The sequence below is a fragment of the Megascapheus bottae genome, chromosome 8, assembly GCF_031878675.1.
Source record: "Megascapheus bottae isolate mThoBot1 chromosome 8, mThoBot2.hap1, whole genome shotgun sequence".
In the NCBI taxonomy this organism is placed as follows: Eukaryota; Metazoa; Chordata; class Mammalia; order Rodentia; family Geomyidae; genus Megascapheus; species Megascapheus bottae.
Genome location: NC_143516.1, coordinates 48654369 through 48682185, shown reverse-complemented (window position 1 = coordinate 48682185; position 27817 = coordinate 48654369). Strand labels below are relative to the sequence as shown.

The window sequence follows — 27817 nt, the reverse complement described above, 5'->3', positions numbered from 1 at the left end:
CAAATTCAAGCCATCTAAGTGAAGGGAATTGGTCAACTCTAGTCCCATTTCAGTGGAAAAATTGATCATCTATGATCATAAAACATTAAGTTTGAACTTGAGCAATTTATACAATAAGAGGCTTTGAAGCACATAATTCATTGGATTATAGATGTATAAAAATGAATATTAAAAAATATACCAATAAGAAATTTGTCTTAATTTAAATATTACTAAAAGACCGAGAAACATATATTCAACTTAAACAGGAATTGCATGCATTTAATTCAAACGCAAATACAAAGGTTTCAATCCCCAGACCAGAAAATGTATCATCAATATTAAGAAGCAAAACTGCCAAAAATTTCCAATATAATGTTGAATCCAAGGAATTACTTTTCTTGAAATGATATTATCATGGTTATATGGTATTTGGAGTTTAACAGACAATTAGACCAATACATAAAAAATGAAGGCTGAACAAAAATGAGATTGCAGAAATAGTCATAAATTTAGACACTAATCTTGACAATGGGTTAATACAATAAATAGAATGAAGATAAATAAATAGAATAGAAGAAGTGGTACTGTAAATATTTAGAAGACAGAAAACAAAATTAAGATGAGCTGGGTATATCAATGTCTATTATAATAATGACATGATTTAGAACATATACTATTATTTCATTCAATATCTAAAAATAAACAAACAAAACCAACAAAAGCAATGTCAAGAATATGACAGGAACAGCCACTGACTGGGAGCAAGTATTTGGAAAATTCATACCTTTTGCCATTATGTACACAATATCTTCAGTCTATGTTTTCCTTAATATTGAATGGATAACGTAGTTCTCTGTGGCTTTTAAAGATTTCCACAACTTTAAAGTCTTAATTACTGTATTTCTCACCACAAAATAAATGTGGACATTTGGTTTTAAAAATTAAGGCTTGGGGCTGGGAGTTTGGCCCGGTGGTAGAGTGCTTGCCTAGCATGCACGAAGACCTGGGTTCGATTCCTCGGTACCACATACATAGAAAAAAGCCAGAAATGGTGCTGAGGCTCAAGTGGCAGAGTTCTAACCTTGAGAAAGTCCAAGGACAGTGCTCACGACTGGCAAAAAAATAAAAATAAAAAAATTAAGGCTCACCAAAATATTCACAGGCCTAGAAAAACTTCCATTTGTAATATCATTTTTCCATACTAGTCTTGGGACTTGAACTCAAGACCTCAAGTTCTGACGTGGATTTTTAACTCGTGGCTAACTCTCTACCTTTTGAGCCACAGCTCGTCTTGCAATTTCTTTGCTGGTTCACTGGAAGTAAGAGTTTTCTGCTTGAGCTACATATCTGCCTCCAGAGAAGGGAAGATTACAAGAATGAGCTGCTTTCTTTTTCCTTTTTTAACTTGTCAACAAATATGACTTGCTTTATTTATTTTTACTGCAACATTTTTAGTGTATTTTACTTTATAAAGAGGTTTCTATTATGCTTCCATAAATGTATCTAATGTTCTCTCATGGAACTCATACCATCAATTGTTATTTTTTGTCTCTACACCCCACCATTTTTTTGTCTCTATACTCCACTACTCCCTGATTTTTTTTTTTTTTGGTGGGTGGGGAGTTGGTCATGGGGCTTGAACTCTGGGCCAGGGTGTTGTCCCTGAGCTCTACAGCTCAATGCTAGTGCTGTATCACTTGAACCACAGCTCCAATTCTGATTTTCTGGTGGTCAATTGGAGATAAGAGTCTCAAGGACTTTCCTTCTAAGGCTCCCTTTGAACCAGAATCCTCAGGCATCAGTCTCTTTAGCGCTAGGATGACAGGCATGAATCACTGCTTCCTGGCCACCAACCTATTTTAATTGATTTCATTGTTTTATTTTCATACAAACCTAAAGAGACATTTGATCATACTTATCCTCTCTGACCTCCTTTCTTTCCTCTGTCTCCTTTCCACTGATTCCCCACCACAAATGGTCTATATTTTGCACCTAAGTCATTGATTTATCTGTCTTTATTTGTATTAACCCCCTTTCCTTCCTTTCTCTTCAACAGATGAGAACTGTCAACATCCAAGGTTAGTAATCCAATACAACTTCCTTTATCTCTATCAATTTAATGCCCCACCCCTTTTTTTGGTTGGTCATGGGGCTTGAACTCTGGGCCTGAGCGCTGTCCCTGAGTTCTTCAGCTCAGGGTTACTGCTCTACCCCTTGAACCACAGCAACACTTTTGGTTTTCTAGTGGTTAACTGGAGAAAAGTCTCAGGGATGTTAGTGACCTGGCTGGCTTTGAACGGCAGTCCTCGGTTCTCAGCCTCTTGAGTAGTGGCAGTCCTGCTGTCCTAGGTTCTCAGCCTCCTGAGTAGTTAGGATTACGGGTGAGAGCCACCACGCCCTGCTTTTAATGTCTATTATTGAATTAAGTCTTCATTCTTTGGGCCTGAATCATTTTCAATGCCTTCCTTTAGCACTTTTTAAGTAAGAAATTATAGTCATGAAATTATTGGCCTGTAATATCACGAGCAATTTTCTTTACTGTGCTGTCTTGGGCCCTAACACTATAGTTGAAGAGTAGTTTACATGAAATAGATACTCAATAGAAAAGTTTATTTCTGCACAACTCCTATTTCTAGTATCAAATTTGTTCAAACAGGAGCCTTTCTGAGAGACAGTGTTCAAAATGAGAGACAGTGTTCAACTAAACAAATTCAAAGTGCTAGTTTTACTGTGAAGTTCTAATAATACTTTTTGCTTCTCCTGTTGTAATACACAATTCACTGCAGCATAGACAGATACAGAAATAGAGTACAAAATGGAGAGAATGATTTTCTGGGGGTGACTCTAAAGTGGTTTTTTTTTCCTTCCATGAGAACCTAATTGAAAGTCAAATCTGCCTGCAGAACTGTAATGTCATTTCATTTGACATCACCCCATTCTTATCTCTGATGAGCCAAATATTGGGGAGGTCTTCTGGCCTGAGAGTTAGAGGTTCGTTTTGCTGTGTGCTAAGCATCCAGGAATTCGGGAATTTAATTTTGCATTCTGTTCTTTAACATTTCCCAGTTGTACAATGTGACTGTTCAGATGAGCCCATGTCCAGTTCATAATAAAATGGAGGGCATACTAAAAGACTCATTGGAGAATTAGCTTCCCAAGAAAACGATGAAGGATGTCAAAGTCTACTGTAAGAAAATGGGAGATTTAACAAATCCCTGGTTACTACCCTTCCAGGCAGTGACTGAGCTTTTATATAACTTACTACTCATCAATAATTTAAAAAGAAAACAAGAGGATTGAAAACACTGTAGGTATTCACTAATCACTTTGTGTTCTTTGCAGTCAGTGAATCTGCAGGCTCTACCTTTAGATCTGCAGATAGCCACACATGCCTTTTAAAACAGGTGGGGTGGAAGATATGAGTTGTTTCCTTAATGAGGAAATGCATTTATTTCTTAGCATATATACACAATGAGAATGACTCTATCAAGTTGAGAATAACCATACCATCAATCGGGTTTTTTTATTATTTACATTTGATATTTTGTTTTCCTATGTAAAAGTTTGCAGAAAAGCAGAGGATTTTTTTTATTATGTCAGAAGTGGTTTTCCATGCCATTGACAACTGAGAGTGTATTTATTTTCATATGTGTACACTCATTATGTAGGACACACATGCTTCTGTAGAATGGAATGCCTAAATTATTTCTACAGACTAAAATCTTTTAGACTTTTATAACACTAACTCTTCAGGAAGTGAAAAATTACTTCATTTTGTGAAATGGTGCTTTCTCTCTCTCACAGGAAATCAAAACTTCTTTTCCTTCAGGTCTCAGAAAGGGAGTAATTTGATCAACTTGTGTATTATTTCAGGAGAGATAGCTTCTTTCAAAGTGAGAGTTAGACTTCCTTAGACTTCTTTCTCCAGTTCTATCTTTTACACCTAATGCACTGGCTCTCTGCCTACCCCCGCTATCACGTGAGGATTACGAAACAAAATTATGTTTCATACAAATCAGTCAATAATACCCCAATTGTTTTTTAATATATTTACTGAATGTGTGAATTCATTCACTGGAGCTTATAAGTGGATAAGGCACTAAATACAGTATCCAGTTCCATTTGCAGCGTTGTAGTTTGCGAAAATGCAAAACTGATGCGCAGTCCAATGGAGCAGACAGAATTCCACGAGAAAGCGAGGGCAGCTTCAGAGAAATGCATGTGTGCCTGCGCTCTATGCGTGTGTGGATGCTCTATGTTGAAACACAGGAGGTATCTTCCTAACAAACGTGATGATCTGTGCTCCGTGCTTTTTGTTTTCTGGGCTTTGGGGTTTTTTTTGTTGTTGGTGGTGGTGGTGTTTCGTTTTTTGGTTTTTTAGATGTTGGGTAAGGGGAGGTGGAAAATCAAGACCCAGAGAATGGACTGAAGTCTGTCCTTCACACGTAGTAACACCTTTTTAGATCATAGGTAATGTAGCCTTAGATAATCCTTTCAAACCTCTCTCTCTCTCTCTCTCTCTCTCTCTCTCTCTCTCTCTCTCTCTCTCTCTCTCTCTCTCTCTCTCTCTCTCTCTCTCTCTCTCTCTCTCTCTCTCTCTCTCTCTCCCCTCCCTCCCTCCCTCCCTCCCTCTCTTTCCCCTGTCTCTGTCTCTGTGGTTGTATTTGTGTTTTCTCCTTAGCTGCTCAGCCCTGGTGACAAAGGTCTCCAGGCATGCTCAGGCAACCCTGCCGCAGACGCGTCCACGGGGCCCAGTCTGGCTCTCCAAGGAGTAGGCCAATGTGGCTTGCTTTGAGCTCCCTGCTGGCGCCTTCTGGTCAGACCGCCTGTGCCAAAGCGCGCCCAGGGAAACAAACAGCCACTGGGGACAGGGGCTGGGGGTGGGTAGTGGTGAGGCGAGGGGGGGGGGGATGTCATGGATGCACATGTAGGATCGCAGCAATCCGGCAGGAGAGGGGCGGGCAGGGGAGGGGGGAGCGGGCGGGGTGGGCGCGCACAGGTGCCCGAGGCCCGGGCAGCCGCCTCCCCCGCCGGCTCTGCACTGGCACCCGTGCTCTGAACCCCGCAGCTGCGGCCGAGTTGGGGTAACCTCCAGCCTGAGCCCTCGGAAAGGGCGCCAAGGAGACAGCAGGGTGTGTGTTTGGGGGGAGCCAGTGGGGGACTCATCCTCGATTTCTTCTCTCCTCTCATTCGATGGGAACCCTGGCTGGTCTCTTACGCCCCTCCCTCCATCCTGGCAAGTCTGGGTGATCATCTCCCCGTCTTCTCCTGGCTCGCTCGCCCCCCTCCCCTTCTCTCCTTTCTTTCCCCTCCCTCCCCCTTTCCGCCCTCCCTCCCTACCGCGTGCCTCCTCCCCTCCCCCTCGCCTGCCTCCCAGCTCTTTCGCGGCGGTGGCCGTCGCCGCTTTCAGCCCAGACGGAGATGGGCAGAGCGCGCGCGAGGCGCAGCAGCTCCACATCCACGGCTCCCGCCCACAGCCTCCGCTTCCCCCGCCGCCGCCGCCGCCCGAGCCGCCTCGGGGTCCCCCGACTCCAGCTCCGCTGCTAGGACAGCGCCGCCACCGCCGCCCGGCCTCCGCGCGCGTCCCCCGGATGGCGCTTTTCAGAGCCCCAGGATCGGTGAGTAGCCAGGAGGCGAGCGCGCGGGGCGGCGGGCGCCGTGGCTGGGCGCGCAGAGAACCATCTACACATGGGCAAGGCACCCTAAACCACCTGCGGGGATCCCCCCCCCAGTTTAGGAGACCCCGAGGGTCTCGGTACTGCTGCTGAGTCCTTCAGGGGATGTTAGATTCCAACTCCACCTGCAGGCTACCTGAACCCCTTCTCCTCGCAGTCATCGCTGCCTGCAGCCCTTGGACCTGCCTCACCTTCAGGCTCCTGGAATCACACACACACACACACACACACACACACACACACACACACACACACACACACACACACACACACACACACACACAGAGCCTCTCTCCGCCTAAATCGATCTTCTCTATCCCCATGTTGCCCGCGCCACCTGCTTTCCGAATTTCCCCTGATGCCAGGGTGCAAACTCCCTCCCCCACCCCGCACCCCGGTGCCTGCTCTCCACGCGTTCTCGCGCCCACGGAGCCGCTCCAAGAAAGTCCTGCCCTGATCCGCCTCCCTCCCCGCTCCCGCTTGCCAAAGCCGGTCCCCAGCGCCCACTGTCCCGCCACCGCATCCTCCCTCAGAGGGAAGAGCCCCCCCTCCCCTGCACATTTTGACCTCATTTCCTAGTCACCAAATTGTCGCCTCCCCAGCTTTGCTGACGGTCACCTGGGGAGACTGACACGCGGTCATCCTGGCCCCTGTAACAGTGTGTTTTCCTGAACTTGGGCTATTTAGGGACTGATCGCTTGGTTCTAGAACGAGAAAGGCAGGAATAACAAACAAACCCCATGGGACCAAACTTTCTGCTATTTGATTTTTAAAGCAGAGAACTATTTACACTGCTTAGATTCCTTCTACTCATTAACAAGCTTCCTCAGCTGAGCAGAGCGAATGCCCCTATCTGACCTGTTCCTTGAGTTGAGAACCAAGCACCTGACTGGACCCTGAAAAATCTCCTTCAGCAGAAACACTATGAAATAGCTCAGCAACTCTTGAGGGTAGGAATCTTTATTTTTTTTTTTTGAATTTTTCCTTGAAGATGAGGTAGTACTAAACTTAAAATCTTCTTTCAAATTGCAATAAGTCAAAGCCCTTATTATTTTTTTTCTTTAGGTTTAAGCTAGGAAAGGGATATTGGAAGATTAGAAAGCCTCATATCAGGGAGCTCTGGTATTGTCTGGCTGGTCACAGTGGTGCAGCACTTTATTGCCTGTAGAAGTTTGCTTAAGGCAGAAGCCTTCTCTTCTGAAACCGGGTTTACAATTTCCCTGTTCCTAGTGGATTGGAGAAAGTAGAAAGAGGGGTTTGTTTTTATGCAATTTCTCCTGCGTATAAAACCAAATCATGTCCCACCCCAACCAGAAGTTAAGAAGATATTCATGAGCATGTGGTATTTTATGCTATAGACCCATGAGACATAGGAGCATTTTTTTTCTAGGAATACAGATACTTCTATTCAGAAACATACCTCTGAAACTTCGTAAGGGATCCCTATTGATTTATGTGGTCTCAATATAATTTTCTTGATGTTACTATAATCAAATGCAGTTGCCATTCTTGCATATGCAGACGGTGGAAAGAGCATATGCATGTTTTCTCACCATAACGGGGCCAGTCTCTGCTTATTTGAGAAATCAGAAGAGAAAACTGAGTAATGATGTAAGGAATTTGCTTAGTGAACATTAACCAAAAAAAACTCGCCTTCACAAATGTTAGGAATTTCTGTCTTAGAGTTGTTTTTTAGCTCCAAGTCTGTCTGAGGTTCTATTTCTCTATTTCATGTAGACGTAAGCAGAAAGGCAGTGACAAGCTGTGGTTTTCAGTAAATGTGGACAGCTGCATGGGAAGCCACGGAGCTTCAAATAATGACTTTATTGTTAAATTTCTAACTTTTGTAATTTTGGTCAGTTACATTTGGTGTTTGATTAATCAGAACATTCTAGCTTGCACATTTCAGTGTGCTATGGCTGTAAATGGTCACATGGAGGCATGCCATGTGGTGAGTAGGTTAAGTTGTTAGCTAAATTTTATTTTTTTCTTTATATATACTTACCCTTTAGGTAGCAATGCAGTGATTAGCATGTCCATGGAGCTGAGCCATAATGAGTCTGTAGTGAAAAGGGTACATGCCATTACACAACCAGGACAGCAAAGAATAAAGCTGACTGATCCACTATATTCCATAATGGCTAGTGACAATTCAAAGCAGTGTATTCAAACATAATCCTAATTAATGTTCCAATATTAAAGTAGTCTCAGAATTGTCTAAGAAAGGGAAAATTCATCTGTCAAAGTATGCCAGAGATTTCTGTTAAGATTTCTTAGTAAGCTGGGTCTCAAAATCTTTCTGGATGCAATGCTATTGTCATTGTCTATGCCAGTCAACTATAACACATAGTTATATAACACAAGACATGCTGATATTGGAAAATATCATCTGTAAAACTCATTACTTTATATTATATACGGCTCATAATCACATGCCACCTAGAGGATAGGTCAAAATGGAATGTTTGCATTGTTAAAGAGAAATGAAAGAACTGTGGAAAAAATAGGAGTCTATCATATTATTCTATCAACAAGTTACGACTAGCCAAATACTCTATGGGAACTGATTTTGTTGTGGGCGTATGACCAAGAGATAAGAGAACTAGGAAGAGAAAACAGTAAGAAGGAGAGATGGAAAGGAAGTATAAGACGGAGATATTTGCTTACATCTATTAATTGAATAAAGCAACTAACCTCAAATCCTGTTATTTGGTACTTGGGATTTCAGCTCTTTTCTAAATTGAATTTTAAGAAAAAATCTATTTGATTGCTGTAATAAAAAATGTAACTCAAAATAAAGTTGTTCTTTGATTTTACTCTGTAAAATCTGAGGTACAATGACAAATTTGTATAATCAAACGGAGTAATATACATCAAGAAATGCTGAGACAAATTTTAAAAGAAAACTTGGAAATAACAGCAGATATGCTAATATCTACATTAGAATGTTAGACAATCATACAATTAAATTCTCTATGGAGAAAAAATGATTTAATTAAAAAATGACCACATAAAGTTGTCACATATTAATGTATTTTCTCATATTGTTTGATCTACATTTTTGCATTTTATATACAAGTTTGTAAGAGTCTATATATAATTAAATGCATTGAAAGAATTGAAATACATTGAAATGTATTGAAAGAATTCTTAAAGTGTATGTCTTAATATCAAATCGTTGTATAAATGGTCATGATACTTTTTCCTTCTATCCTCAATCAACAAAGGTGCATTTAGCTAAAACCTTCACAATGATCAAATTTGCAAAATAAATTTTTCAGTTAGCATAATGATTCATCCAAAAATTTACAGCAGTGTTATCTAATTGATACTGTTCTAAATCATTTTTAACATATAATTAAAATTCTTACAATAAGTACCATTTTAATTCTGTTAGTTATACTTGCTGATGACTTGTTTAAAATATACTTTTTTTTTTTCATTTAGAAGCAAGTGGAAAACTTAGCTTTCTCATTTCATGGTCCAGGCTCTACCACCTCAGGCACAACTTTACTTCTGGCTGTTTTGGTGGCTAATTAGTGAAAAGAGTAAAACAGATTTTCCTGATAGAACTGGCTTTCAACTTTGACTCTCAGATCTCAGCTTTCTGAGGAACTGGGATTGTAAGAGTGAGTCATTGGTGCCTGGCTACAAGTAGAATACCCGATATTCTTATTAAAAGATGTCATAAAATTTAGATGTTGATTAGAAAATAAGAGAATGCATTACTTTTGCCATTTTACTTATAGTTTGGACAAGGTTTCTGAGTGGTGAGTAGAAGTAACAGCTACATCTTCTGACTCCATGATGTGTCTGTCACTCTATTTGAAAAACAAAAACAGCTCTTCTTTATTTATTTTGTTTTATTTTAGGAAGATCATAAGGGACAAATCCATTTTAATATTAAAGAAATTGGAAAATGTAGTAAAATAAAGATGTATGCGTTTGCAGGGCCCATAACAATACTGTCCTGGCTTTGTAAAGATTACAGTTGAAGGCAGCCAGTCTTTCTGGTTAAAGGTTCAGAACCTTTTAGTAAACTATGTTGTAACTGTTCTGTTTAAATTATTTAATTACTTAATTTTTATTATCTAATTAATTATGTTAATCGATTAATTGATTAATTTTTATTAATTAATTGTGTTTTATTATTTAATTAATAATTCAATTATTAAATAATTTTCATTACAATTCATTCACTTATATAGTATGCAAATTGCTTTCACTGTAATAGAATTGTATGTATTCCTACAGTTAAGCATTTACAAATAATTTATCGTGAAAATATTCTTAAAGTGTTAAATGTTGATTTCCATAAGCAAATAGTACAAATGAATTTACAGTTTCTTACAGTTTTATCTGTACATTTACTTACTCTTTAATCACACAGAGAAAACTTGTGCATACATGCATTTATTTATTTTCTATTTTAATTTTTCTCTTTCATAGACTCTATTTTGAGTAGTGATAATAAATTTATTTCACAAAGTACCAAGTCCACAGTTACAAATTCTGGAACTTTTAGCCTTCTGTTCCTTAATAGCCAAAGGAATCAGGAAACCCAGTGACTAAATCAGTGAGGAACTGTTACTACTATTGGGTAAAAAGTAAAGCCAGGCACCAGTGGCTCATGCCTGTAATTCAAGCTTCTCAGGAAGCTGAGATCTGAGTATGGTGGTTCAAATCCAGCCTGGGAAGGAAAGTCCATGAGATTCTCATTTCCAAGAAATTACTCAGAAAAGGCTAGAAATGATGTTATGGCCCAAGTGGTAGAGCATTAGCCTTGAGCAGAAGCAGCTCAGGAAAAGTACCCAGGCACTGATAAAGCCCCTGAACTGGCAAAAAAAAAAAAAAAAAAAAAAAATTAAGTCAATAAACTTTTCCATGTATTCCTAGTGACAATAGCTCATTAGTCCTCTTCTCTGAAAACATGGTTAGATATGTAGATAACTCAATTACATTATAAAAAGCAATATTTCTGTTAAAATATTAAGTGTGGTTGGTTGAAAGACTTTGGGAGAATCTATGACGTTGGACTGCTTAAGAACTGGCTCTGGAGAAGAGGAGGGACTCTTGTCGTTAGATTTCCTTGTGGAAGGAATTGGCCTTCTTTCAACCCATTAAGATGCAGCTCTGTATGAAGGGGAACTACATCTCTAAGGCTTCCATGACCTAATTTCTTTGGAATGCAATTCAGCCTACATTTAATGAGGTCTTACTATATGGCAAGAACTAAAACAATGACAGCAGATACATGCTTGCATATGATAAAAGCTCTGACCCCAGAAAGCTCAGTGTTTAACTTGAGACACAGAAAACAAACAAGAAGGGGTAATGAACCATCCACAACTCTTCAAAGAGGTGCCAAGACAAATTAGAAAGAAGACCAAATTTGTCAAATTTGTCTGTGTGAAATTGATAAAAGTATGTCATAGCTATAGCTTAACATTGAAATAATCCATTCCTTAAAAAAAGTCCTGTTTTTCTTTACTTCATCTATTTTAACTTTAACAATGTTTTTGTTTTTGTTTTTGTTTTGGACAATACAACAACTTATTATATATGTATGTATAAATATATTAGTATATTTATCCTCATACTAATAAACTCAATAGGTAACAAAATCTTAAGGTAATTTTCTGAAGTAACAAAAATTGTACATTTTCAACATAGTTTTTGTTTTTGTTTTTTTGCCAGTCCTGGGCTTGAGCTCAGGGCCTGAGCACTGTCCTTGGACTTTCTCAAGGCTAGAGCTCTACCACTTCCTGCTTTTTTCTATGTATGTGGTACTGAGGAATCAAACTCGAGTCTTCATGCATGCTAGGCAAGCACTCTACTACTAGGCTAAACTCCCAGCCCCTCAATGTAATTTTTAAATGCTATTTGTTTTCTAAGACAATCTTAAGGAAATATGCAGAAGAAGCTTATAGGAAGGGCTTAGGCTATACAGAACATATATGTCATAAATTTCCATATGTTAGCTTAATAACTATTTGAGAAAACACAGTCAATCTTTTAAAGGTAAGTTAGATCCTCTTTATTGTTGCTGTGATAAGGAACATTTATTGAATAATTTTTTAGTGAGTAATAGCAATGAAATCTGGCATACAGAGTTGAAAAGATATATACTAATAAAGAAATTCAGAGAGAAGTCTAAACCTGCCTCTCAATCATAAATGTCACATGTCATTTAAGAACATTAGCCTGCACAGTTCTTTTTATAGTTGTAAAAATTTATAATAGTATAATGACTAAAAGCCCTCTGAGCATGGCTAAATAATGTTGCAGGAAAGTCTTCCTCTGTATAGGACATAATTAATTTTTGCTTTTTTTCCTAGAGAAAAGTAGATGTATTGATATTTAATTTTTACATGAATGAAAAATATGTATAATTCCTGAGCTGTTGACTTTGCTTATGAATTCTTGGCTACTTCATAGTTTATACTAATCTTCTATCAAGAAAGTGACTGAGATTGATGAAGTGGCATAATTAACAACAAGGAAGAGCAGAGAAACATTTCATGAAAGGTGAGCCAGGAGACAAACCTGTTGGTAACAATGATTTTTTGCTACCATGATCTACAATAAAATGATTTTAATGATCACGTCCTACTGAACTTCAAGAACTATGAAGATGAGATTTAAACCACTAAGATGAGTAGTTCGCTTTAGTCCTTGCTTTGAAGTGACTGGATGAAAATTGTCAATCCTGGTTGTTTAGTTTACCCACACCAGCAAGCTGATAGTATTGTTCTGTCCCTACAAAAAAGCTAAGCTGCCTAACAGAAATGGGAATGTGAAATGCATTGAAAGATCACGGCAGGCATTTCACCTGTGAAATGAAGATATTGGTATCATTCTCTATTTCTAGTAGATTCTTTGCTGTGGTTAGTGGAATAGAGATCAAATCATGATGGATCTGGTGGAGTGTTAAATCTGTGACCCTTGAAACAATTTGAAAGAGCCTCTTTTCTTTTCTCTTCTTTTCTTTCCACCAAACAGGAGAGTTGCTTTGAACACCAAATTTCTGTTGTGATTCAGAGGATCTTTTCTCACCTCGTTAGTCACTGAGTCTGGCTTGATCCAACCCATAATAAAATAGCTGGCCAGTTCAGTGAGAAGTAGCAAAACAATGGTTAAGTATGTGAAAGGGAAGTAGCCTATTATGTTAGGGAGTGACCTGCCTACATCTTAAAGAATATCAATTAAAGAAGGCTGTTTAGATACTTGTACATAATCAAAGATACACAGGTTAATTAGGGATACAGGATCTCAAATATAAGGAATGGTCTATAGCTTGTTGGACAACTTAAAATACATTGCTTTGTGACTCACTCAAAGGTTACTGATTTTAGAGGACAAAAGTTCAGGTAAAATTGCCAAGTGAAACATACATCACCTCAAATACCAAAAGAATCCTGTAAGATACTGTTTACCTTTTTTGTTGTTATTTGTGAGCCATGAAAATATATAATTTATCTTTATTGCCAGAGGAATTAGGCTTTATATAACTGCCCATAAACATTCCAGAAATGTGACTTAAAAGAGCCCAGAGTTGGTCAGATTACTTGTCACCCCAGTTGGTAGAAATAGGACAATACCAGAGTGAATGCCACTGCCTTGAAACTTGCATGTTTCTCTCCAATAAGAGAGCATCTATTCAGTTGAAGTTGTCAAACAGATCTTTTCATGTTCCACTCCTACTGATGACAAAGGTGGAGGAATATAAGGAATTGTAGTCACTTGAAGAGAAACTAGAAATGTATTTTAGAGACAAGCCACATGAATGTATTTTACTCTTGACAACTGGAAGCCAGTGATATAGTTAAAATGTCATTCTCACAGTCTAAGAGACAACATTCCTGGACATTAATTTTGCAATGGATCCAATTCAATGAACAGCTGGGACTGTGAGATAAAAAGTTGGATTTAGTTGGAGATAACCTATTGTAAGTTTCCACGTCTCATAATCCTTTCTACTGACCATGCCACACTGCTGTACTAAGATAGTTTATCTCTTACTACCCATATTCCCATCAATATGTAATCAACTTTGTGGTTTCTATTTCTCCTTCTGGGATTTTATATAGCTTTGAAGGGACTATTTGAGAAGTAAATAATGAAAAGACCAGAAAGTGATTTACATGTCCTTTTAGCATTTCTTGACATGAGCTTTATTTTGGTTATGATAAATCTTCTTAGGTCCTTAATAGAGATGAAGAATAAGCATAATATATGATACTTAATATAAAATTGTATGCAAAAAATACATAGCACTGGAATTGGCCTGAAGGATTTCATTTGCATGATGGTAGATTGTTTTTTGCACTGTGAACCATGATTAGTCAAATCGTGGGGCACTGTGAACCATGATTAGTCAAATCGTGGGAAGTCTTTTTTCATTCCATTAGATACAAGTAAAAATGTGACCTGGGTATGTGTATCCAACATGTCTTAAAAAGTTCTGTTTATTTGGATGAGTTCATAGTTGTTTTGATACTCAAGTGATACGACGATAGTTTGACCCCTAACCTTATCTGTCTTACAATTTAGCTGAGGTCATAGTAGAGAGGCAGAGAGGGTTAAAGGGTGAAGAAATGAGAGAAATTTCATATATATATATATATATATTCTCTAGATTCAGAGGATTGTGGAAGAGACTTGAGCATAGATATTTAAAGTGCATCTGTTCTACCAAGTATTGTAATGACAGTGAGACTTGTGTCTGACACTATTTCATCCTTTGGAATTCCATGACTAAATACGATAGCCTGTTGTTAGATGAAATAATTTTCCTTCTTGAGTGAGTATAGTCTGATGAATTTCTTCTAAGAACCCATCTTTATTTGAATCAGTATCTGTTCCATTTTTGAGATTATATCTCTTATATTCTCACTGGTTTCAGCATCAAGGAGAGGAAAACTTTTCAATATTGTGCTGGTGACCTTGAGATTCTATGTGGATTTCTGTGACTTTTTTTTATCATTTTCCACAAGATCAACATAATGAGAATTCAAGCTTGTTTCAGGGCAATAAGTGCTCAAATACTAATCAATATACATCCAAGATCTCCCACAGATATCCTGCCTCAGGACTACCTGCCTGAGATGAATAATTCCTAATAGTTGTAAAGACTTGACAAATTTTATTGTCAATTTATTTAATGTTGCTGTGTTGGATTGAAGGATATATTGAGCCGTGAAATGGACTACCACTTGTTATTTTTCCTTAATAATTAACCTATTCCACAACACCTGTTTTCTCATTTGAACCTATCATGATTCAAAGAATTTTTTTTTGTATGCTCCCCTTTTACACTGCTTGTGAGTGCACATCTCTTTTATTGTCTGATAAGGACACAAACGTTAGTCCAAGTTACTGTATTGCAGACTGACACTTGAAGTGTCTGACCTGGAAGTGTCTCCATTTAAAATAGAATTAGCAATGACCAAGACAATATCTTGGTATTTTTGTTTGTTTTTAGCCAGTACTGGGGATTTAACTCAGGGCTTTGGTATGGTCTCTGAACGTCTCTGTGCTTAAGGCTAATGCTCTACCATTTGAGACACAGCACCACTTCAGGGTTTTTGTGAGTATCATATTGAAGATAATAGCCTAATGGGCTTTTCTGCCAAGTCTGGCATTGAGCCATGATCCTGAGCTCAGCCTTCGGGGTAGCTAAGATTGTAGGCCTGAGCCACTGACACCTGGCCTTGGCATTTTTTTAAACCTACTTCTTAATCTTTATCTTAAAATAACTGAGTTGACCATATAATTTTGATATCACTTTTATTATTTGTTCCCATACAGTTTCCTCCAAGCTGATACAAGGATAGGAAAGTCCTGCAGCCTTCTTTTTCAAGGAAGGAAATTATGTGTCTGTCAGCACTTCACACTTATGACTGATTACCACAATCTCTTCAGGATTTTAGACGTCATTCCTAGCCAGTTAATTACAAAAATCTTTCATAGTTGCAACAAATGCTCATAGAAGACTTTAGAATTTTAGGTAATGGATCAAAGACAACGAGTATTCATAGAATGACCGCTAGCAAAGGCAGAAATCCCCCAGTTTAAACTCCATACCACCAAAACATCTGTCACTTTCATAGGGTTGTCAATTTTTAGTCACATTGCTAGCTGTCTTTCTTTTAGTAGGTATTAAAATGTAATTAAGATTTTGTTACTCTTCAGTTCTTAAATTCTGTTAATCATAATTAAGCAACAATTTTGTTGTGATCACTGGCATTTGGAAGTTTTTGTTGTGTTCATTTCTGGCTGTTTAATAATACCAACAGACCCTCTTAAATGGTTACCTTGTGTGCATAACTGTGATTTAGATATTTCAGTGACTAGTAAAGTATTTTGTGACTTAAAAAAAAAAGAGTTATTGCTAACAATTGGGCAAAGAGTTTGGCCTAGTAGTAGAGTGCTTGCCTAGCGTGCACAAAGAGCCAGGCTTGATTCCTTGGTATCACTTACATAGAAAAAAGCAGGCAATAGTGCTGTGGCTTAAATGGTTGAGCTCTAACCTTGAGAAAGACCAAGGACAGTTCTCAGGCTCTGAGTGAGAGCCCCAGGAAAAATTAAAGAAATACTGCTAGCATTCGAACCAGAATTTTTATTTTTTGTATCTGTTACCCAAAGCCCAGTTTTCCCAAAGCAACATGAAGTAGAACAGATGGTACCTACCCATTACAAGGAAGATATTCCTAATACAAGCAATGTAAGTCTTTTAATCTGGGATAGTATGCATGGTCTCCCTTCACTCCAGAAGTAAATATTTCTATCTTCCTAGTCTTTTTATTTTACAAATGTATCTTCAAAATATTTAAAAATAAAATAGAGATTCCTAAAATGCACAGAAATTTGATAGACTTGTAGAAAACCATCTCCCAACGATGATAAATGCCTGCAATAAATGCTTGTGTTAGCAGGTCCTTTATCTGTGATGCACATGTAAGTTCATCTGTGCACTTCCTTATGATAAAATGATTTATCATGTGATACCTCAGAGTGAAGAATCTCTCTCCCTTGGGTAGAAACTCAAAAAGTCAGTTTATTATACTCACAGTGCGTTTATATACTCATAGTGATGATTGTATAACATAACACTGGGCATATTGAGTAATTGGCAGTTTCTATGTTAATATCTAAAATTTGAGCTTTAAAAATTGAGTTTAAACTGTAGAATATAAGTATAATATATTATTGTTTTCATATTGGGCTGCAATTACAAAACAAAAAGGAAAACTAAACTCCCCTTGTGCTTCCTCAACACTTTATTGTCTTGTCCAGTAATTTATATTTGGAATAGTGCCTAAAATTTTCCAAATAATGAAAAGGCAAAAAGTTCTGTAATTTTAGATTCTGTCTTCAAAAATGACCATAGCTACCAACTTTTCTTGTTTTTTTTCTCTTGGTCATGGGTCTTGAACTCTGGGACTAGGCACTGTCCTTGAGCTTTTCAGCTCAAGGCTACCACACTACTCCTGGAGCCATAGCCCCACTTCCCATTTTCTGAGTCTCGAGGTCTTTTGTTCCTGGGCTGGCTTTGAACCGTGATCCTCAGATATCAACCTCCTGAGTAGCTATGATTACAGGCATGAGCCACAGTGCCTGGCTCAAATTTTCTTTTTTATTTTATTTATTTATTTTTTCCCAGTCCTGGGGCTTGAACTCAGAACCAATGCACTGTCCTTGGGCTTTCTCAAGGCTAGTGCTCTACCACTTGAGCCACAGTACCACTTCCAGCTTTTTCTGTTTATATCGTACCAGGAATGCTTGCATATTAGGCAAGCAGTTAGACCATACTCGTGGCCAGCTATCAATCTTTCTAATAAGCATCTTGTAGAACTGGTCTGAGACACATGCTTTTTCTCTGTTTTACCACAATATGTCACACTACGATCCTACATTACATTTGCCTTACACATTTAAATGGATACCTCTGAATTTAAACCTGGTTGCTTAGACATCTTCACACTCAAAGAACCTGGCCTCCCCCATCAAAGCCTGAGGAATATGCAATAATCCATAGAAATGACTTGGAATATTTCTTTTCATGTTCACTTTCAGAAATATATGTCCCATGAAGAACAAAAATCATGGAAGTTGTATAGGATATATAGGCCATTTGGGAGGAAATAAAATATTAGACAATGATGACCACTGATTTAAGTACAGTGGTCAGACATCTGAAGGGTTCAGCTCATTCCTATTTCAGGTGACAGGTTTTATGTTTCTTACAATCTTTTAGCAAAGGAGAAGAAAATCATAGAATGAATCCCAAGAGCTTTTTGAGTCATCAAAAATATGGGGGCTGGATAAACATGGAACAACAAAAATAAGGGGACAAGTAGGTTTGAGGGAAATGGAGGTGGATGATGGAAGGGATGCTAGATCAAGATGTGTTGTACTCATAAACTTCCATGTTGAATTGAAACCAGTTGAGTTGAAATCAGTTGTATTCATCTGATTTATATTCTCCAGATTGACTTCTATTGTTTATTGAAATTCCCAAAGCTTCTGAGTTTTCCATCCTTTAAAGAAAGAAACTAAAATGAATATATTTACTACTCTTTCCCTTTCTGTCCTGACACACATAAGGTTTTCTTCCTTTGTTTTCTGACATAATGTTTTCCTCTTACATAAAGGGTTTGCTGTTCACATCAGTTTCTGCAGACTTTTATTGCTTAGCCATACTCCAAAAAGAAGAATATAAAGGCAAGACTTGGACTTATTAAACACACTTTTCCTTCTCTGAATCTGAGTTGAAGGAGCAGATAAAATGAAGGACTTTCTCACCGACATTTTTACTGATTTTCTCTTTATGTCACTTCAAAACATGTGTTTTGCTTTTGTTCCAAAGACATTTTTGGAAAGATAATAATGGTAAATTCTTGGGTTTTGAGTAAGAATTTTTTTCCTAAATAAAAATAATACACATGACACACCCATATACATATACAGATCACATAACATATGCAATTCAAAGGGGAAAAGATTTCTGAAATTAGATAGAAACCAAGTATATTTTGTGGAAAGTATGAACTGTTAGAAAAATACTGGCTAGATTTGAGCATGACTGGTAATCTTATGCAGATAAAAGATACAAAATGTTGAGATAATGTAAAAAGTCAGTAGCATAAAGAGGAGGCCAAACACCAAGTTATAGAACAATAAAGACAAAAAATTACTACTTTATAATAGTTATTTTATGGGAATATTTCTGTATAGGAAGTTACTAGGTTATAATAGATACTTCTGTGGAAACCCTTTCGTATGAGAAAAATAAAAAAAAGACCTGCAACTTGAAGTCTCATGTAATTATGTTCTATTAGATAGTAAGGTAAATTTTCTTGTAGCTCTAAAACCACTATACATATTGTATAAAATAAATTAGCATTACAGAAAATTGATCTGAAGTCCTCACACTTGTAAGAGAGATGTTTTTTCCGATCACATCCATGTCTCTGACACCTCATTGTATAAAACTTAATTATTGTGAGTATATAATTAGTTAATATATAGAAATCCCTTAAGATACTAAGTGGAGGTATAAATTCTCATTCAATAAATGCCATATTTTCTCTATATTTAATAATTTGAGAAATACCATTTAGGTTTGAAACCAATCTATGATTAGATAATTAGGAAGTTATAATTAGATTAGTTAAGCAGCAGCACATAAACCATTTAGAGCATTGGACTTCAAGAATATTAGGTAGTGGGGCCGGGAGTTTAGCCTAGTGGTAGAGTGCTTGCCTAGCATGCACAAAGACCCGGGTTCGATTCCTTGGTACCACATACATAGAAAAAAGCCAGAAGTGGTGCTGAGGCTCAAGGCTCAAGTGGTAGAGCTCTAGCCTTGAGAAAGCCCAAGAACAGGGCTCAATCCCTGAGCTCAAGCCCAGGACTGGCAAAAAAAAAAAAAAAAGAATATTAGGTAGTAAAGCAGGGGAAGGGATGTACGAGAGTACAGAACTATAATTAGGATTACATTGTCCATAACAAATTAAGTAGACATTTGGAAGATTTTTATCTTAACTTTTGTGTGTGTTCTAGATCTGGGGCTCAAATCAGGGCCTAAGCATTACCCCTGAGCAAATTTTCCTGAAAGGTAGCTCTCTACCACTTGATCCCTAGCTCTCATTTCATCTTTTTTAATCTTAATTTTCAAAATTAAGATAATCATTTTATTAAATAGAGTTTATTAGGGCAGTATAGTACAGATTTTTCCACAGCAATTCAAAAGTCCTCAACTGAAGGTAGTATTTTGATAAGTAAAGCTAAACAGGGAATAAATTTCTTAGAAGAAGAAGAAGAAGAAGAAGAAGAAGAAGAAGAAGAAGAAGAAGAAGAAGAAGAAGAGGAGGAGGAGGAGGAGGAGGAGGAGGAGGAGGAGGAGGAGGAGGAGGAGGAGGACGAGGACGAGGACGAGGAGGACGAGGAGGAGGACGAGGAGGAAGAAGAAGCCAGATGAACAAGAAACACAATTATTTAAATCCAATAGAAAGCTAAACTCAGTGGGATTACAAAATGGTCTTCATTTTTGGAAGGGCTAGCTCTTCCCATGGGAGAAATCCAACTGTGTAAGCATAGCAATAAGAACATGTGCTCCAAACAGTTCAGTAACAACCAAAAGGCCCAAAACCAAGACCTAGCTAATCATTATTTTTAAGAAGACAAAACTTAGAGGCATAAACAGCATAAAATAAAATGGAAGAAAATAGTGAATTATTTTATCACTAGTAAAACCTGTGTTACTATCAATTAAGTAAACTTTTCAAAGGTTTACATTATGAAGAACAGAGAGTAATGTTATGTAATGGTCTAATAAATGGATATATTTGCCAATAATATTACTACCATAAATGCCCGTGCATCAAAGAATGGAGCTCAAAGTGAAAAACAAATCAAATCAATCTAAAAAAAAAAAATAAAGGGGTAAAACCACAATTTTGTAATGCCTAAAAAGACTGGAAATAAATGTATATAAAATACACAGGGTACCAAAATCACATGCAGTGATAACAGAGGATACACCATAGGGGAAGAAATGAGAGAAATAAGAAATAACTTCAAATAATACATTCAAAAAGACAACCACAAAGAAAAACCTTTTTTTTTTTTTTTTTTTGTATCTGAATTAGGGAAGGGAAAGAAAACAACAAAATGGTGAGACAAAGGACAAAGGGTGAAAAAGTGCAACAGTGATATTCCCAATACAATATGTTGGAAATGAACTTTACAATTTTGGGGTAGAAGGGGGAAGACTGAAGGGAGGGAATGTTGGCTCGGTCGTGGCACACCGTGATCGTAAGGGAGGGAATGTGGGAAAAAAACAAAGGAGGGGTACTCACTACCTTACATATGTAACTGTAACCCCTCTGTACCTCCCCTTGACAATAAAATTAAAAGTGTTTTAAAAGTGGATATAACTAAGCAGAAAGTCATCATTCAATTTGGCATATATGAATATTTCATGCAATAAAAGCAGAATATGGGACAAATATATATTACATCAATAGTATATAAAGAACTGTCACAGTTCAATTATTAATTAACAAGCCACTAAAACAACCTGCAAAATAGTTGAGCAGTACCTTCAACAATGGAGATGTATGATTGGTAAAGATATACTAATAATGATCAAAATCGGTTATTAATAGGAAAATCAATGAAAATTAAAATTAGACTTATAATCCAGCATGCTTTTGTTAGAATAGTAAAAAAAAAAAACCAAATCACTTGATCATGCCATGCAAAAACATGGATGTGAAACAATAAAAACGTTATTATATCGCTAGGGAAAATGAAAGAAAATTATGTAGGTCTACATGCTAGCTACTTTCTCATAGTGCCTTCACTAAACCAGATTATTTCACTTACTTTTTATTCATTGAAGTTAGAGCATTTTAACACATCTGTGTAAACAAATTCATGCAAACAACATTTCACATCATTCTAAAGTATTGATACATTACTTCGTTAATCTTTGTAAAAACGTAGAAGAATTACTAGAATGAGATTTCAAATTACTCAGCAGAGAATTTGCATGGTTTGCTGAAGCACATGAAACCTCTCTAAATTAGAGTGTTATGATACCTAATAATTCCCTTAATCAGAATAAGGATACTTTCTTGTCCCCTTTCCCACATCATGGCCTAGTGTACCTAATTGACCAAATAAAATATAATTGTGATTATTTGCTCCCACTAACTACATGCTAATTATTTAACAAAGGGTGATTTTCCACAGATTGTATATGGAACATATATATCCTAATAACTTAAAAGTAATCATTATTTCAATTCATTCTTTCTAGTATTCATGGACACTTTATTATATTAGTTAATAATTTTAAAGAATTTACAATAGTTCTAAGATAATTGGCTCAAAAGTTAAATACTTCCATTTTAAGCTTCTTTTTAAATCCCTGGTATTGTATCATTATACATTTTAGATCCCTGGGTTTACGATCAGTAGGAAATTGAACAATGAACTATTACTTTATTGAAATAAGTTTGAGATCGATCAAGCATTCAAACTAGCTTAGTCAAAGAAATCAGAAATGTGCAGTAAATCTCTACCCAAACGTAGCCCTCAGTTTTCCGCTCTTTATTTTATATTTATTTAGATACACAAGGAAATGCATGTTTTAGCCTCAATCAGAGCTGATTTTATTCAAGCATGCCTTACCACTACATTTTAAGCCCATATGGAGACCCCTGAAACGTTTTGTCACATCTTACATGAAGACTTGATAAAAACTCGGTATATTTTTCCATACAGTACCTTTGTACAATAATCTTGAAGAGAAACTTTTCTTAGACTTCGTTTTACAAAGGATTTGTATTTACTCAGTTGATTGCCTCGAATTATTATTGGTTTTTCTTTTTAATGGCCAGGAGGAAGCAAAAGTCAAATTTCTGCCCGTGGTTACTATGAGACTATGGCATGCATTTTAAATTGTCTGAGTTAATTTATGGTGCTTTGGCTTAGTTCCATGTGTAGAGGTCAGTAGTATTTTTTGTCATAATTCATTAAATTTCAGTAAAGTAGAGGATATTACAAAGGCAATAGGTGATAAGCATGGAAGAAAATCATATAATTAAAGTAAGATTACATAGTGCATATTTCATATTCAAAACCTGAGTAAATCTAGAGAGAATTACTTGTTGAAAATTTACTTTTTCAGATGCCTAATCATAAAAACTATTTGAAAAATATTAGTTTTGAAATGTCAATGTTAAAAGTAAATGTAGTAAATGGAAAATTAATGTAACTTTTTTGTATGAGACTAGGCAGTAGAATTTACCTCAGATTTCTTCATTCAGAACTGCCTGTTACTAACCAGGTTATGAAAACTCAGGAGTCACTGCATTATTATCTTTGTGTCCATGTGTTCTTACTGTATTTCAGGTTTCTGCTTGAAGCCAGCCCCTGTCTGTAAGAAGACTGTGTAACCAGAGAGATAACAGCATCCTACTGAGATAATATGCTTTTACTCCTAATGGCAACCTGAGGAGTAGATGAACAGTACATATTATTAGAGCAATTGTAGGAAAACTTGAGGCCAGATTTGCATCCTGTTCAGCTCAGCATGACAATTTTTTATTCCCAGAAAGAAGATCCAAGGCTAGTAGCTAGGAAAAGAACCCAATGTATTAAGAACAATTACATGTGGTTTTCAGCTTTCTATAATGGAAATTGAAATTCTCTATAATTGATTACATTTTATGCAGGAAAAAAGAAAAGAAATTTAAAAGTAAATCACTCTTAGTAAAATTAAGAAAAGGATGGAAGATTACATGTTATCAGTAATTTCAAAACCAGTGCATGGGCTTTGTTCTGAGATTCTGAATATTTTATGTTACATTTCACTAAAGCAAAGGTAATCAAAAAACTTTTTAGCTCATGACATTTTATATCTAAAATTTACGAGAAGCAGGGTTCCAATGGCTCATGCCTGTAATCCTAGCTACTCAGGTGGCTGAGATTTGAGGCCACCTGTTTCCAGGAAGCCCAATAGGAAAGTCTGTGAGACTTTCTTTAAAAAGAGTAGATCACCTGTTTTTCAAATATTAGACTCATTACAAAATGTGACCAATCTCCTCCTTCTCAGTATGTAAATCTCAGTTCATGATTGCAATCCTGAGACTTTTAACTACAATTAACCAGCAAAAATGCCAGAAGTAGAGCTGTACTTAAAGTGGTAAAGCCCCAGCTTTGAGAAAAAATATTCAGGGACAGCATGCACACCCTGCTTTCAAACCTCAGGACCAGCACATACACAAAGATTCATAGTGAAATTTGTTGTTTTTGTTTTGTTTTATTTTTTATCAGCAGTTGAAGCAGCAATAGAGTGAACTCATATTAAATAGGAACATTTTCTTAGCTAGTGAGACAGAGTCTCCTCTAAGACAGCATATAGCAATTCAAAAATACATTAGCATAAGAGAAATAACTGTACAGTCAATTGAAAAAGCAAGATTCAGAAAAGCATACTGGTCACAATTAATTATACAGTCTTGAAGTTGACCAAATTCCTAAAATATTTCCAAGGTCTATTTGCCTTTTTCTTTAAATTATTATCAAGAAGCACACACATACACACATATACTAAAATAGACTGTCTATAAATAGAACAGATCATATTAGTAAATTTTTGACAGAAAAGCTGTCTACTTTTTTACATATACCAAAATAAAAACACACATATTTGTATACGTGTATATTCAACTGTATATTATTGCATATAATTATGTAATGTGCATAAAACTTTCAACTGCATAGGAAAATACATATATACTTATATGCAAATGCACATTTATGTGCATTTACACAAAATAAACATGCTTATAACTCACACAAACATATATGTACATATACATATATTAATTTATTTAAATATATAGAAATTAACTCCTGTCTTACTAAAAATATAAACAAAGGTTGCAATTTAGGAAGAAAAACAAGAGGTAACAGAAAAATAAACTATTCAAACCTAGATAAGCAAGGCTTTCTACCTTCTTTGCATAACACAAAATTTCCAGTATTTTCTTTATTTCTCTCTTAGTTCCTGAGGCTGTGGATTCTGTCTGAAAGCATATGCAGAGGATAGATCATCATTTACCTATACATGAAAGGGAAGAATTATACTGTGATTATAAGAAATAAATTATGATTAAATTGTAATTGAACAATTGCAAGCCAGAAACTGGTGGCCTATAACTCACTTTTGTAATCCTAGCTATTCAGGCAAATGAAATCTGATAACTGGGGTTAAAAGTCAGCCCAGGCAAGAAGGTCTCTTAGACTCTTACCTCCAATTAAGGACTAAAAAGGTGAAAATAGAGCTGTGTCACAAATGATGGAATGCCATTCTTTTCCAAAAATGTTAAGGGACAGCACTTAGGCCCTGAGTTAAAGCCCCAGTACTGGCACATGCATACCAAAAAAATCCCAAAAGGTAATTTCATGTGGCAACATGTTTAGGCACTATAACACTCTTACTCACTCACTGATTCAGCTAGCACATGACATGAAATATCAAATCAGTTTGCCTAGAGAGTAAAATGGCAGAAAAATAAAGACTAAAACAACATTTATATGGGCTGGAAGCTATAATTATGTAAGGAACAGTGTTTGTACTCATATTATTTTGTTGAATTATCCTTCTTATTCTACAAAGATCTATTAATCTATTATGTGAACATTTCAGTATAAGATAAATTATTTAGATTAGCAAATGAATCAACTAACATGAATCAATGTGAAAAACAACAGAATAAAATTGTCCTTTATTAAACACACTATTTATTAGCAGGGCAATTTAGTTGTTTGAATAAAAACTGTCATTATAACAACTTAAAGTATGCCTCCCTGCCAACCTGATAGTTCAAAGAATCAGTGATTTAGCAAAAAGTTGAAAGAAACTTAGCAAAGCTCTTAATTGAAAATAAAGTAAGAATGACTAATCATATTTTCCTCTGCATTTTTCAACTTTTTTTTCTGCCAGTCATGGGGCTTGAACTCAGGGCCTGGGCACTGTCCTTGGACATTTTTTTGCTCAAGGCTTATGCTCTGGCATTTAAGCCACAGTACCACTTCTGGCCTTTTCTGTGTATCTGGTACTGAGGACTTGAACCCAGGGCTTCGTGCATGCTAGATGAGCACTTTACCACTAGGCTATACTCCCGGCTACATTTTTCAACTTTTAAACTTGTAAGATCTATTCTGGAGCAAATGTCTATTAAAAACAGAAGCCTAAGAAAGAAGGATACCATTGGCTTTGATAGCTGAAGATAATAAGCAAATGACTTAAAAACGAGTACACGGGCAAATGATATACAATTTTCTAAATGAGATTTCTAAACAACTATCAACTCAGTTAAACTCACTAAGGCCATTAAAGACTACAGATAAGGAATAGCCATATGAAAGGAAGAAATCTAATGTTCACAGCATAACATAATGCACTACAATACAAAATATTGAAAGTAAAGAAAAGGAGATAGGAATGATATTGCTTATGACAGAGCTATATTAAGTTACTATTACAGGTAAAATAAACAGTTCTTGGGCACTTGAAAAACATGTAGCCTTATTCTATTCTTTTTCTGGATCAATAAATGTCATATGGCATTTACATGAGCCTTTATATTCTTTTCTTTTTTTTTCCTGTGGGTTATGGGGCTTAAACTAGGCCTGGGCCCTGTCCCTAAGCTCTTCAGCTCAAGGCTACCGCCCTACCCTTGAGCCAAGTCCCACTTCCCATTTTCTAGATGTTAATTGGAGATGAGTCTCAGGTCCTTTTGTGCCCAGACTGGCTTTGAACCTTGATCCGCAGATCTCAGCCTCCTGAGTAACTAGGATTACAGGTGTTAGCCAATGCACTGGCTAATGAGTTCGTAATTATTTTTTGCCAGTCCAGGGGCTCAAACTTAGGGTATGAGCACTGTCCTTGGGCATTTTCGAGGATAGAGCTCTACCGCTTGAGCCAGAGCATCATATCCCACTTTTTCTATGTATCTGGTACCGAGGAATCAAACCTAGATCTTCATGCATACTACGCAAGCACTCTACCACTAGGCCAAACTCCCAGCCCCATGAGCCTTTATATTCTTACCTTATTTACAAATTCTTTGCTGCCCTGAATCTTATTTTTTATTCTACTTGGCTTCTACTTAATTGCTTAATAAATGATAAGCAAATTCCACAATTCTAATACATTTAGTTTTTTCCACTTTTACAAGATTAAAAGGTGGACAGTTGTAGGTTGACATAGCATTTACCAGGAAAGCTTAAAAATTAGTTATTTTCAGCAGGTAAAATCTGAAAGTTCAAGTCCAGCATCTGTGAATGAATATTCATGTTTTAAAATTTCCCTTCTATTTTTTGATCCAGAACTTCGATATTTTATCCTGTTTAGATATTATGGTATCAATACATTAAGCTACCTTAGATGTTTTAAGGTAATTTTTCTCACCAAGATGTCGATTAAAAACAATATTTGTTGGTGAAGATCTTCTCCCACTCTGTAGGCTTCCTAGTTAATTTACTAGCTATGTCCTTTGCCATACAAAAGCTCTGCAGTTTAATGCAGTCCCACTTATCCAGCCTTTCTCTGATTTGTTGTGATTCTTGGTCCTTATTAAGGAAGTTTCGACCTGTGCCAAGGAAACCTAGTGTATCTCCTATTCCTTCTTGTAAAGTTTTCAGTGTGTCAGCTTTTACCTCCAGGTCTTTGATCCATTTGGAGTTAATTCTAGTGCAAGGTGACAAAGAAGGATCCAACTTTAGTTTTCTGCAGGTGCTTAACCAGTTCTGCCAGCACAACTTGTTGAAGAGGCTGTCTTTCTTCCATTCTATTTTTTTGGCTCCCTTGTCAAAGATTAGGTGGCCATAGGTCTGTGGTTTAATATCTGGGTCCTCAATTCTATTCCATTCATCTTCAGGCCTGTTCTTGTGCCAGTACCAGGCTGTTTTGAGAATTATAGCCGTGTAATAGAGTCTAAAGTTTGGAATTGAAATTCCTCCAGCGCTGTTCTTTCTGCTAAGAAGTGTTTTTGCTATACGGGGACTTTTGTTATTCCATATGAAATTTTGAATTGCCTCTTCTATTTCTTTAAAGAATGCCATTGGAATATTGA

General features: G+C 36.7%; 1 protein-coding gene across 3 annotated transcripts in view; it reads left to right on the top strand.

Annotated features, from left to right (window-relative positions):
• Positions 1 to 5346: 5346 nt before the first annotated feature.
• Positions 5347 to 27817, top strand: part of Fut9 (fucosyltransferase 9) — a 157430-nt gene continuing 134959 nt past the window's right edge. For all 3 annotated transcript variants that reach the window (XM_090337705.1, XM_090337703.1, XM_090337704.1), the window contains exon 1: positions 5347 to 5600. The gene's annotated coding sequence lies outside the window, so the exon portion shown is untranslated. The remainder of the gene's footprint in view (positions 5601 to 27817) is intronic.